Source organism: Thunnus maccoyii, chromosome 13 (assembly GCF_910596095.1).
Source record: "Thunnus maccoyii chromosome 13, fThuMac1.1, whole genome shotgun sequence".
NCBI classification, from domain to species: domain Eukaryota; kingdom Metazoa; phylum Chordata; class Actinopteri; order Scombriformes; family Scombridae; genus Thunnus; species Thunnus maccoyii.
In genome coordinates, this window is record NC_056545.1 from 28,177,048 (window position 1) to 28,189,773 (window position 12,726).

Here is a 12,726-nt window from a genome sequence, read left to right on the forward strand (position 1 = left end):
TTTTATCCATCAGAACATATTCAGATAGACAGAGTCCCATCAATTTTAAATAAGATTCCAAATAAAGTCATTCTAGGGCAGTCACAGCGGTCTATTACAACAATGTACATGATAGATTCATTCAAAGGAGGAACCTTGAAAACAATACTCACACTGCAGTAGCTTCAGTGAGGGATCCTACCATGATGAATACTTTGTCTTGCTTTTTCCTCAAGATTCATGGTGTGGTATAATATAATTACCGGTGGAATGAGAATATATCAACAAAGATTTGAATGGTCACAACTCATTGTATTTTGCTTTTTATTTGAATTGAACTTGCAAGGCCAATATTCGACAGTGCAAATTCAGGGTAATGTGTTTGCAGATTGTGCAGTTTTGAGCAGATGGGTCAACAGAGCGTGTGTGGCTCTTACAGTTGAGCAACTGTGTGTAAACAGGTTTCTAGAGCAACAGTTAAAAGGCTGCAGTGTCTGTGAAACTTATCTTACCACCCTGGTTAAGCCCCGCACCACTTTTCTTCATGCACACAAAGACTTAGAGTGTGAAGCACATGGCTTTTTTCCCCCCTCTTCATTTCATATAAAGGAGCACCCAGAGTTTGCACTATCGAAGCTGAGTCCTCTTTGTCCTTTTCAGAATAATTTAACGGCATGTAATAAAAAAATGTCAGTATTGTTATCTGTTGAAAATTTGACAGTTTGTGGTTTTGTTTTCATCATTTCTTAACTGTTGTGGTTTATGGACATCTTTTTATTTTTGTGGCAGTCTCTTAATTCATAAAATGTCAAAAGAATTGCATGATAATAAAGAGAAGACCACAGGTACATTTTTTTTTTTTTTTTTTTTTTTCAAAGCAGCTGGATAGATGTACCTGCCCCCCAATAATCACCAAGACATTTTGGTGTCTTGAGGGATATCTGCTATCTAGCTCCTTATTTTCATTTCACACACTGCTTTATCCATTTAGTCTTGTGATCTTTTTAATACATATACCTATGAAGTACGTCTCTTCGATTATTAATACATTTTCACAATGGTTAAATATATTTGTGTAAATAGTACTTTCAGTATGAAAGATGACTATTTTGTAATGTTTAAGAAAAGATATTACCCTAGTTTTTAATGCCCTGATATGTAAATATGAATTATATGCGTACAAGTGTACATACAAAGGCAGAGGATGCTATGCCCATCTTTTTTTGGTTGGTTTGTTCTTTGCATGTGTCTCTATGTGGTAAATGATAATCTATCCTGCGCTGTGTTGTGTAATAATGTCTGACTCTCCTCACTGCTGCCTGTTGCATGCAGACGCATGGGAACTACCTGTGTATCCCTACTGGTGATGGGGGAAAATGTCAAGTCTTAAAATAGGTCTTTTTTTATCACAGAGAGAGGTTCGTTTAGAATATGAACAGTCCTTAAATAACCACAGACTGTTGAGCAAGTTGATGAAAAATGTGTGAAAAATAAACGTGCATTGAATATTTTTGTGATTTTCTTTTCTGTTACTGGTTAACAAAGCTCTGTGAAAGAGCTCGGGGCTATAGTGGGGGATTGACGTACAATCATAGATCTGCATTGTGCATCTAAGAAATACATTTGTAGCAGCAAATATAAAAAAAAAAGATGTTTCATTTTTTCATGTGAAGACCTGAAACATAATTTCATTTTTTTATGTTTTCATTTTTGGTGTTCATTTGCACTGATATCTCAAAAATAAAGTACTAAAATGCATGACCTAGTATGAATGTGTTCCTCTTTTTCTAGTTTGCCGTTCACACGGTCTGTTTTTCATTTGACAATGTAATACACAAATCAAGGATGTGTCCAAGTATGTTAGATTTTTAAGGGAAAACTCCACTCTTTCAGCTACTACCATAAAACACATTTGTATTTCTTTAAATTAATTTAAACAATGTTTAAATATATTTTCTTGTTCAATGGTCAGTGACTTTTATAGATCATATTAATACGAACCAAAGGAATCAACAGGGAAACTAGCACCATACATCCCAATATCAGACTAGCACCTCTACAATAAAGATTATTATTATTTAAAAGGACATCAAAGTCATGCAGCACTCTGTGTACTCAAAGACTCAGATATTTATTAAAGTAGAGTGAGAGGATGTCCTGTATTTGCCCAAAAACTCCTGCTTCTGAGTTGGCTGCTGCTCAGTGCAGTGCTGAATCTTAACAAAGGCAGGAAAGACACTGAAAGGAGGGAGGACACATGGAGGTCACCAGATGTACACTGAATGCCTAAGGATGTGCCTTAGAAAATGGAACATATATCTTTTATTTAGAGCCCAAAATAGATTTCATTGTACAGTCAATACAAAACTTCAATTACTGTGTTCAGTCTAGAAAGTTTTTGTGTCTGTTTTGTAATAATTTTCTCAACTTGAAAAAAAAAAAGCAGCCTGTAGCGTGAGACTTCCTAAAGGTGAAGAGGAGTTCAAGCTAAACTTCCTTTGCACTGGGTTTTAATATGAAGTCCAGTGAGCAAACAGACGGCTTTTTGTCTGCAGTGCACTTTTGAAATCGCGCCGCAGTTCCTCAGCCCTGACTTCCCTTTTATTTAATCCTCCCCATGACTGACTGCACTCTCTTTAAACTCACAGCAACCTTTCCCCTCCGTGAACTTCTCCATTTCAAGATTCTTATCAAGGCTGAACCACCAGTAACCTCTTGATTTCCTCCGATTGCTGAGGCAGCGGCAAACATAAAGGAGGGAGTCACAAGTTTAAGCTGAGGTCAAGGTGTAAAACTTGACAATCGACTGTTTGTCTATGTGGATTTCTCTCTTTGATTTCCTGACCTTAGCATGAGGCCAAAAGGATGTGAGTGCTGCACACCAGGCCACCAATGACTCAACTAGGGGCCAAGGACTCGGAAGTCACACAACAGGCATTTCATAGTTATGAGACCTCCAAAAACTATTTCCTGGCGATACAGATGCTTATTCTCTGACAAACAACTTAATGACGGTACTTAACGTGCTCAGTCAAGGGTTTATCTTCATGGGAACACATGAACTGTTTAAAACACCAAGCACTCTTGTGCATGGTCTGTAAATCTGAGTGAGATACTTTTAGGTGCTTTGTTTATTCACATGGAGGCCATACAGAGCTAACACTTGTCACTTGTTGTCATGGTGATTGGTGTGATAAATATGCTCACAGATGTTCAATCACCCTCTTCTCATACAAGTGTTTGAACTTTGAGCACATGGTTTGACCTCACATGTTATGTAAACACACACACACACACATTTGTTTTTCTATAGTTGTGAAGACCCTGATTGACATGTGTTCTCTACCCCCTAACCTTAACCTAATTCTAATCTTAACCTTAAACCGAGTCTAAACCCTCAAACATCCCTTTGAAGTAGTGGTGAATGCAGACAATCAGAAATGTCCTCACTATGATGGTTTTAAAGTAAAATTGGTCCCCACAAAGATAGAAAAACAAGCACACATCTATATGATGTAATAAGCATTTTACGGGTTACATGACCTGATTTGGAGTGTCATAAAGGCAGAATATATAAATAAAATGTAAATATACCAGACTTTCTTCTTAAATATACCAGTAAAAATCTGTTTGTACGCTTGCCTTGAAGTAGCGCTACCGCAGCGCCTGGATGAGTGTAAAATACATGAGAGCAGCGCCTCAAGTCAGACAACAATAAAGAGGTTAAAGCAAACACCTGGGGAAACTCCTGCTCTGAGAAAGGAGGTCAAATTGGTTTATTTTCCCAACCTTATACCGGTTCCCCCGATGGGGCCTTTGCTTTTGAAGATGTACCTCTTTGTGAAGTCTGTTCCTCAACCCCCAGGGTCACGACCTTTTGCCTCCCTCCTTGCCCTGACCTGGCTGATCCTGTTTCCCGGGACAGGATCAACTGTTGGCCTGCAGCTGTGGCAACCCCCTCCTTCCCCTCTCCTCCCCTCCACCTCCCCCCTCTTTACACAACACACCACCAGCACCACCCACCTTCCTCCCCAGCGTTATAATCACAAAGCTATTCTTCCAACGTTTCGTGTAAATATGACAAGTTGCAGTGCAGCTTAAGTCCTTTCTTCTCCTGTCACGCCTGATAGACTCTTGACCCTTGCTGCTTCCCATGGCCTCCTTGTAGGTCAACATCCATGAAGTGGCAATTAGTCATAAATGACTAATAAGGTTGATACGCAGAGTTTGCAGAAAGAGTGGAAACAATAAGTAGCAGTGAAAAGACAACTTATTTCAACAGTGAGCTCATTGGGTGTAAAGTACAAGAGTTGACTGTTTTTATAGTTGCTAAAGTTAATGTTTGCTATTTTGTGAAGCTTTCTTATTGATGGCCACATGCAAGCATGTAAGCAGACCCAATGTAATATTCATGATGACTGAGAGTCCCTGTGGTCCACAGAGCAGCCTGTCAGCTTGAGGGATCTTGGCTGACACTGAAAGAACATGGATGATATTTGCCATGTCAGATAAGCACAAGGGTAAATGTTTTACAAACTGGCTAGGGAGAGCTAGCAATGTCAATCTCCTGTCTGCCAATGTCTTCTGCCACTACGGATCGTCTCAGAAGGGGAAGTAGCCCTTTCACAGAAGTACTTCTTCATACATTTGGAGGTTTTGATTCGTGAAGATAGAGGCAGATCCCCTCTGTGGTCAATGTTTCCACAGTTGAGTAATTTCACTCTTGACTCTGACCCCACAGTGACCTAACTTACTCTCAGTTTAGACCTAGAGACGGCGATGTTAACAGTCATCTCAGCAAATTCTAACTCTTTCCTCTGAGAAAATCTTCAGGAAAGTAGGCCTACTTGTCGAAGCATCCTACTAATGACATTAGGTCACTAATTTGTAATAACCTGCCCAGGGACTACTGATGCTTAATGTGCACTGTCACTGGTAAATAAATAAACAAACAAATAAAAAAAAATGTAGTTTCCTGTATGTTTGATCACAAATAATAACTTTGTGGTTGATCTGCAGGGTCATGAACTTTCCAAGTAAACATTTCTCAAAATCCCTGGTAGAATGAGAAAGGGCAGTTCAGTGTCAACCCGTCTGGCTAAGACCAGCTTGGGATGTGAACTTTGTGCTGCGGGGGCTAAGGGCCATTTAGGACGAAGCATGCCAAATTTAACTCTGTTGAGTTTGTGCTCTGATGTTCCACTCTGTGTGAAGTCATAGAGAAAAAATAATAAAGCTGCATCTGGCATTCAGAAGGGACTTAGTTACATCTAAAGGGAATGTTAGGAAGACTTAGTGTTAAATGTTTGATGGTGTCATACAGTATTTAGAAGGACAATCAAATTGTAAGAAATGAGGAAGGGACAGACATTACTTTGTTGTTGTTCAATATTTGAACAAATATCTGCAAAACTAATGACATTCCCATCAGTCTCAGCTGTACTTTGTGCCACCTAGCAAATGTTAGCATGCTAACATACTGTATGTTGACTATGATAAACATCATACCTGTTAAACATCAACATGTTAGCATTGTCATTGTGAACATGTTAGCATGCTGGTGTTAGCATTTAGCTCAAAGCACTACTGTCTTGCTAACACAATGGTGTATGACATCTACTAATGAGATTTCTATGTATTTTAAGCTTTAATTTTTGAAACCCTACATTTTGAGTGACTATTGATTATATATTTGCGCTCAGCACTAGTGTGTGTACATGAAGAGCAGGATACAAAACAAAACAGATACATATACAGATACAATATCTACTGCATATAATCTATGTTGTCAAGGAAACGTTTTCCTCTTTCAAATCCTTCATCTCTTTATGCTAAGATACTTAAATTCCTCTGGCCAAATTGTGGTTTGGGGCATTAACACACCAGAAGTAAGAAAAAATTAGCTTTAAAAATTCATAATAAATGTGAAATGCAGTTTATTGCTTAAGGGGACTGGATAGTGGAAGCGGTGATGTCTTCCACAACAGGCTTTAACTAGGCTACTTCATTCTTTATACTGTCATAAAATCAATGCTCATACTGCACTCTGAGGAAAAAAAATACAGCAAAGGAAAAGGACACAATCAGTGTTGTTTATAATTAAATGAACTATGTATTATTGTTGCCATGACTGTTTCCAACAAAATACATTGATACATGTTTACTGACTGTACCTTGCTGAGCTGTGATGCCTCTCAGGTAAGTTGTGCTCATATTTTCTGTATCACATAATAACATCTGTGATAGAACTCTGTGTCTGCATTTGATATTAAATATGAGGATCAGCTACTAAAATCTCTATGTGGCACTTTAATTTCCCCTGACCGCAAAACACACCGAGGCTTATCTTGCTTATATGAAGACCACGGCCTCATATATGGTTCCATGCGCTATGAAAAAATGCTCTCAAATAAGGAGTGATTTTTTATGGTTTTGTGTTTTATGACGGATAAATATCCTGCTGGGAACTATAAGTCTGCAGTGTTGAAAATAACTGCTGGTTTGCTGCAAGAAAGAGACTGATTGATATATTGATAGACTGGCCACTTTCTCTTTAGAAACCATAGCTTTGACCTGGAAAGCAGCTTCTTAAGATCCCATGAGTTAGATCTTATTTTCCTATATAGAAACTAACCTTATATAAATAACATGTCATCACTGGATCACCAGTATTGAGATTTACCGATTAAGCAGTTGCAATCTTGGTGCCTTTAAAAATGGTGAAAAATAATGACTTCCAGTATGCATAGAGAAATATATCAGATTTCATAGTGACTTTGCCAACTCATTTGGACTTAAAGCCATTATGTGATAGACTACACTCATAAAAATGATCACAAGTCAATTTCATATAGAGACCAGCACAATGGCCCGTTCTAGAGCGGGTGGATGATACTGGATGATGCTTTGTCAGCCAGATTCAGAGACATGTAATTGCCACAAGCCCTTCGCTAATAATTAAAAAATTGCTTTGTTCACAATAATTCCACTGTATCCATCTGCAGCCTTGGAGTCCGGTCTGTCACTAAAACCCCTGTGAGCAAAATATGGCAAATGCACAAAAAGACTCAAGAGGGCAGCATAGAGGAAATGACCATGGACGCATTTCAAGATTTTGTTTCCAAAACATTGTTGCAATATAATGTGTATACAGAGAGTCTGCACGGAGCCAACTCCACCTGCTCCGTCTGGAAAGGGTCTTGTTTTAGTGGCAGATTAAAAAAGAGAATCCTGGGGGAAGCTGCTTCTCAAAACATTCTCATCCATTCATTTTATAAACCTGTTTATTTTATTGTTTCACAGGATCCCGAGGAGCTGCTGCCTATCCGAAGCATGCATCAAGTGAAATAAAGTAATAACTAATATCCCCATTGAACTATTGTTAAAACAACAGATATTCTTCTGCACCTGTAATACACTATATAACAAAATAACTGACAGTTTTATTCAGTGTGCAAACCCAGAATGTCAAAATGTTGTGGCAGCTTTACCCACTGGGCTAGTTGATGTCTTAGATCATCAAAGCCTTCATGAGCTAACACATCTGTAGATAAATTTGACATTTTAACATATTTCAAAGTTGAATCAGAATATACAGTATGTGTCCATGCAGATAAAATCTAAATAAAAAGGAACCCAGAAGAAAATATGTGCCACAATTCAAGAAACATACAGGATTTCTATATTTAAAAACAATGCTTGTATCCAGTCGTATCTACACAGCACAGTACAATTTGCAGATATTCACCTTTGTTATTACATGAACATGAATAAAAAATAATTTCAGTACATTACTGCCGTTTTACTCTGTTGCATGTTCAAAACAGAACTCCAATAGTGAACATATCTACTGAATCAGACAGAGAGCAGAGGAACTTACTGGATGTCCTGGTGTGAGTGAAGCTATTATCATACAGCCCTCAGGCTCACTTTCAGGATCCGTTTTGATCTTCAACAATCAAGTCTGAGCTCTTTATATCAGCTTGTCAGCCAAGAATCTATTCAGACTGTGGCAGCTACTGTTTGACTTTGCCAATTGATTCATCAACTTATTTTCTGATTGGTTTCCTGACAGCTTCCCACATTCTCTGACTGATAGCTCTACCTCCTGCCTTAAGGTCAAACTGTATGATGTCTGCTCAAACAAGAAGGCTGTTTAAGAAGCATTCTGGCTGCTTAAGGTAACCTTCACACACTCTGGTGGTCAGTCAATATTTCAGCATGCTGCAGATAGAAGTATAAAATATTGATTAAGTTGCAGTGCTGAAAATTGGTAGCAGACCTTGTGATTCATAATGCTACTTGATTTACCAAGTGGAATCATTTTCATGAATCATTTCCTTTTCTACATTCCTACTGTGTGGGTCTTTCTTTATGCAAGCTGGTGCTCCAAAGGAGGATGTTGCCATCTGCTGGAGAAAGGCTGAACGACGGTGCAATACAGAAAAGCTAATATTTGTAGCCTACTGAATGAAGCATTGGGACTATGACAAAGGAATGTATTGAAATCTACAATATATATACATATATATATATATTGTGCATATAAAATCAAATGACACTGCATGGTTTTAATCACCATTCCTCTTGTAATGAAACTGCTGTATGTATCTTGACGAAATCTTCTGTCTTTAAATCCCAGTTGTTGTTAGTTCTGATGATTCCCATTAATATTTATATGTACTAGTTAGATGACACAGTTCATGTTAACAAAGCATGCTGACTGCTTCAGTTATAACCATTACAACAATGCTATTCCTGAACATCTAAAGGATGACCCAGTTATGAGAGGACTGTTCGCTTCCATCTTGCACTGAATTAATAACAGCTGACAGATTTGAATGCCCAGTGTTTGGATGCTGGTGTTATTTTATCTGTCTGAATAATTAGGCCAGAAATTTGACAACAGAATTAAGTGTCTTTCTCCACAAACAACCAAACCTGTGCTGTTTAACCAGTGAAGTCTGTTAACAACATACAGTACCTGGACACACTGATGCTTCTGGGGTTCACAGATTATGAAATACTGCAGATGCAAAGCAGTCAGAGGTCAAGAGGTGTGAAAATGTTTCATTATCTTAGATAAATGATCAAACTGATTTTAGGTATAAATGATTGCCAATGCCACATGATATTCAGTTTTGATATACACATATCTGATGACATTTAAATTGACTTGAAATGGCTTCTAGCACATGCAGGCCAGTCATGTTTAGCATATGAATGATATTTACATTGGATTCATGCATTTACATTGGATTGGATTTACATTGGATTAAATGTAATCTTCCTCACATCTTTGCTCATTTATTTGAAACAGACAAAAATGATCATCTGTGGTGTTGTGGGTGTTATGGAAGTGATCTGCATCTCAATCTACATATTTACTCCAGAATTCCATATTAAAACAAAGGGATTTAAATACTAAGTCTGTTCAATGTTAGTGATGTGAAAGTTCCACAATTAAATAATTGTAAAGGTTTGTGTTGTTGTTTTAGCTCCTCCTGGAGGCCAAATGAGAGCTTTTTCCTTAAAGGAGCTGAAGATGCAGTAAGGAGCACGAGGTAACAGTTGAGCGTTTCATTTAGATATACTGAAGGGTGCTATAGGGTTGTAGAAACCTTGATCTGGCATTATTAGATAACCTGGAGCAATCATGTGAAAGAAATGCAGGAGAAACATTCAGTGAACATTCATTATAAGAACAGTAACTTTGGATGTACTGCAGTTGCACTCAAAGCTCAACCAGTGGCAAGTTGAAGGTCTTTGTTCATTCATTGGGGCTAAAACACAAAATAAATCTTTTCTAAGGTCGACATCCAGGCACTGAAGTGTTTCATGGGTGAAATTTAAGGAAAGCAAACAGATATCATCCCTGAAGCAGACACTTATTCATGAGAGGGATTTTTGAAGATCATCAAATCATTCTATAAATTGTAAATACAAACTGAAGCAACAGTCAGTTGCAATTAATTTTAAATTATACTGCAAATTATTGGGTTTATCTATAATAATAACTCAGTGGAATTTTGGTATATATTTCCATTATTATGATGTTGAGTTATTGAGTTAATCTACCTTTCACAAGGCAGGCAAATTTGGTTATAATATAATATAATATAATATAATATAATATAATATAATATAATATAATATAATATAATATAATATAATATAATATAATATAATATAATATAATATAATCACTGAAACAGTGTTTAATTTACACTTATGAATGTGACATTCTGTCTGGATAATTATGGGGTTAATAAGGTAGTTGTGCTTTAATAGATTTGCTCATGGTATTGTCATGGAAAACAAACAACACATCTAACAAATATAAATCAAAATCAGGAAGGATATGATCAATGATAAAACTACAAATATCAGACCAAAACTTGTTTTATTTCTCTTTTTTTTTAACAGCTTTATTGGAACAAGTATACAACAAGTTTACAACACCTTGTGTGTACACCTCGAGTCTACAATCATAAATAAAAGGTTGTAATAAAATAAATAAAGCTTACAGTATATGTACGTTTGAACAGCTTTTTTGTTTGTACATTCATTCCAGAAAGCAGCTTCAACAAACTCTGAGTCTAAACCTGAACTCTGAGTTGATGAATCACGAGAAATGAAACTGTGAGTAATCAGTTCCACAACAGCTGATCAGAGTCAGTTCAAACAACTCACCAGCGCGTAGGTGATGAATGAAAAAAGCCATCATCAATTGAGCTCCGATATTACGAGTCACCATAGCAACAGGTAAATAAAAGGCAGGGCCTCCATTTTAATCTAGTGGATGTGGAGATATTAATATATGTGTATGCGGACGGTGCATATTTATCTTTAAAAAAAAAAAGAGCTTGAGTGAGACTGAACTTATGACTGAAAAGTGTCAAGAAGTTAACAAAATAAAGTTTTATTCATTGTCAACTAATTCATCATTTACCAGACTTATATTTCCTTAATGATGAAAGTGGAATCTGACTGTGTATCAAGCTGTAGCTACATTACAGTTTAAATATATTTGTTCAGCTTTAATCTGACAGAGACAAAACACAGGAAGCAGCAACTGAAGATGAAAAATATAGTTAAAGATTTAAAACATATATAGATCAAAGACATAGAGACATGACTGTAAGCTCACAGTCTGATCCAGTAACATTGTGTTTGGTGATTTGCACATGAAAAGGCGTCGAGGTTAAAATACAGTAGATTTTAAAAACTTTAGCAATCCTTGCTTACTCAGAAATATTAACATAATCTCCAATATTATAGAATTTATGTTCCATCAGTGCGACCAATCACATCATGAGTGATAGAGATAATTATTCATTGATCCCACATGTCTAAAGCTTCATATCGACTTTTTTAGATATAAACTGAGATTACACATCATGTGTAATAAACACTTCAGTGCAGGAGCTGCTCTAACAAACTAACAGAGTCTCAGTGTTGTAACAGAAGGACATGCAGAGGTTTTATTCTGAGCTGCATATTTAATGTGAGAGCAAAAACCGCTGTTCAAAGAAACGACTGATATGCATAAAAGCTGTAGGCTAACTTTAGATTGTCCTAAGTAACAAACTAATATCCAACCAGAATTTATATTCTGACAAACAGTAAACCCCCGCTGATTAATGCGGTTTGATACGGACTGAATGAATGAGGAAGTGAAACAGCGTGTCTGGTTCTGTAAGGAAACAGAGAAACTCAGAGTTTGTTGAAGAAAACCTGCCAGCGAGCAGGTTAGCGTCACAGTCACAGTCAGTTACCATGGTCACCAACCCAGAGTTTCATTTCCCTTTCTGGAGCTGAAAACCCAGAATTTCATCTCAGGGTAAACAAACTCAGAGTTTACACTAAACCTGCTTCCTGGAATATCAGTCAGATACTGAAGAAATGTAGGCTGTTGTTTGAAATGGACAGTCAGCTCTTAAAGGTTTGGCTTTTTGCTTAAGAATTTGGATTTGTGAATATAAAAATTGGTCAAAATAGTAAGAAAAATAATCAAATAGAACTGCGAACAGAGATTCCTGACATATCCACTGAGCCAAAACAATACATTTTTCCAAAGTAATAAAACGTAAGGGTAGATATGGTCAGCAATAAATTATGACAATTTACTCAGTTGTTTTGTATGTGGCCAAAGACCAAAATAAAAGTACCAGCGTCCCTCTGAGCTCCCCACAAACGGTACAACTTACATCAATGCCTTGCTTAAGTTTCTGCAAAGAATGATTGGGTGGATAAAACCTGTGAAGCATTTAAAGGATATCTCTTTAACTTTATTTGTAAAAAAAAAATCAACAACAACAAAAAACAACAAAACAAACAAAACTTATGCGGCAATAACCAAACTCTTTCCCAACAAATATCTCCAACAAATGTAGACCAATAGAGGGTGTACTTATGACGTCTTGTTGAAAAAGCTGACGCATTGCCTTATTTCATTTGCCATGACAACACGTTTTCCCAACAGCTGTTTCACTTACATATAACAGTGTAGGGTGATTGCCATCTCCCTTAAAACGTTTAAAAAGCGAAACAATACAAGAAAGACAATTGAGAAATCCTTTGGAGAAACTGGGATTCCGTGGTGTTGAATGAATTCAATAGAGCTGACCGTGTTGGTTGAATATTATTAAAATACGATTACTAAACCACTGCTGCCTATTCCTATTTTCTGATTTCCAAAAGTCTGATGTGTGACGTAAGTTAAATGCGGAGTTGAGATTGAGACAT

The 12,726-nt window shown here is 37.0% G+C and overlaps 1 long non-coding RNA gene across 1 annotated transcript; it reads left to right on the forward strand.

Annotated features, from left to right (window-relative positions):
- The first annotated feature begins 7,278 nt into the window (after positions 1–7,278).
- On the forward strand, positions 7,279–9,542 carry LOC121910846. The gene is made up of 3 exons (XR_006099744.1): positions 7,279–7,330; positions 7,806–8,159; positions 9,477–9,542. It is a non-coding gene; the product is annotated as an uncharacterized LOC121910846 (long non-coding RNA).
- The last annotated feature ends 3,184 nt before the right edge of the window (positions 9,543–12,726 follow it).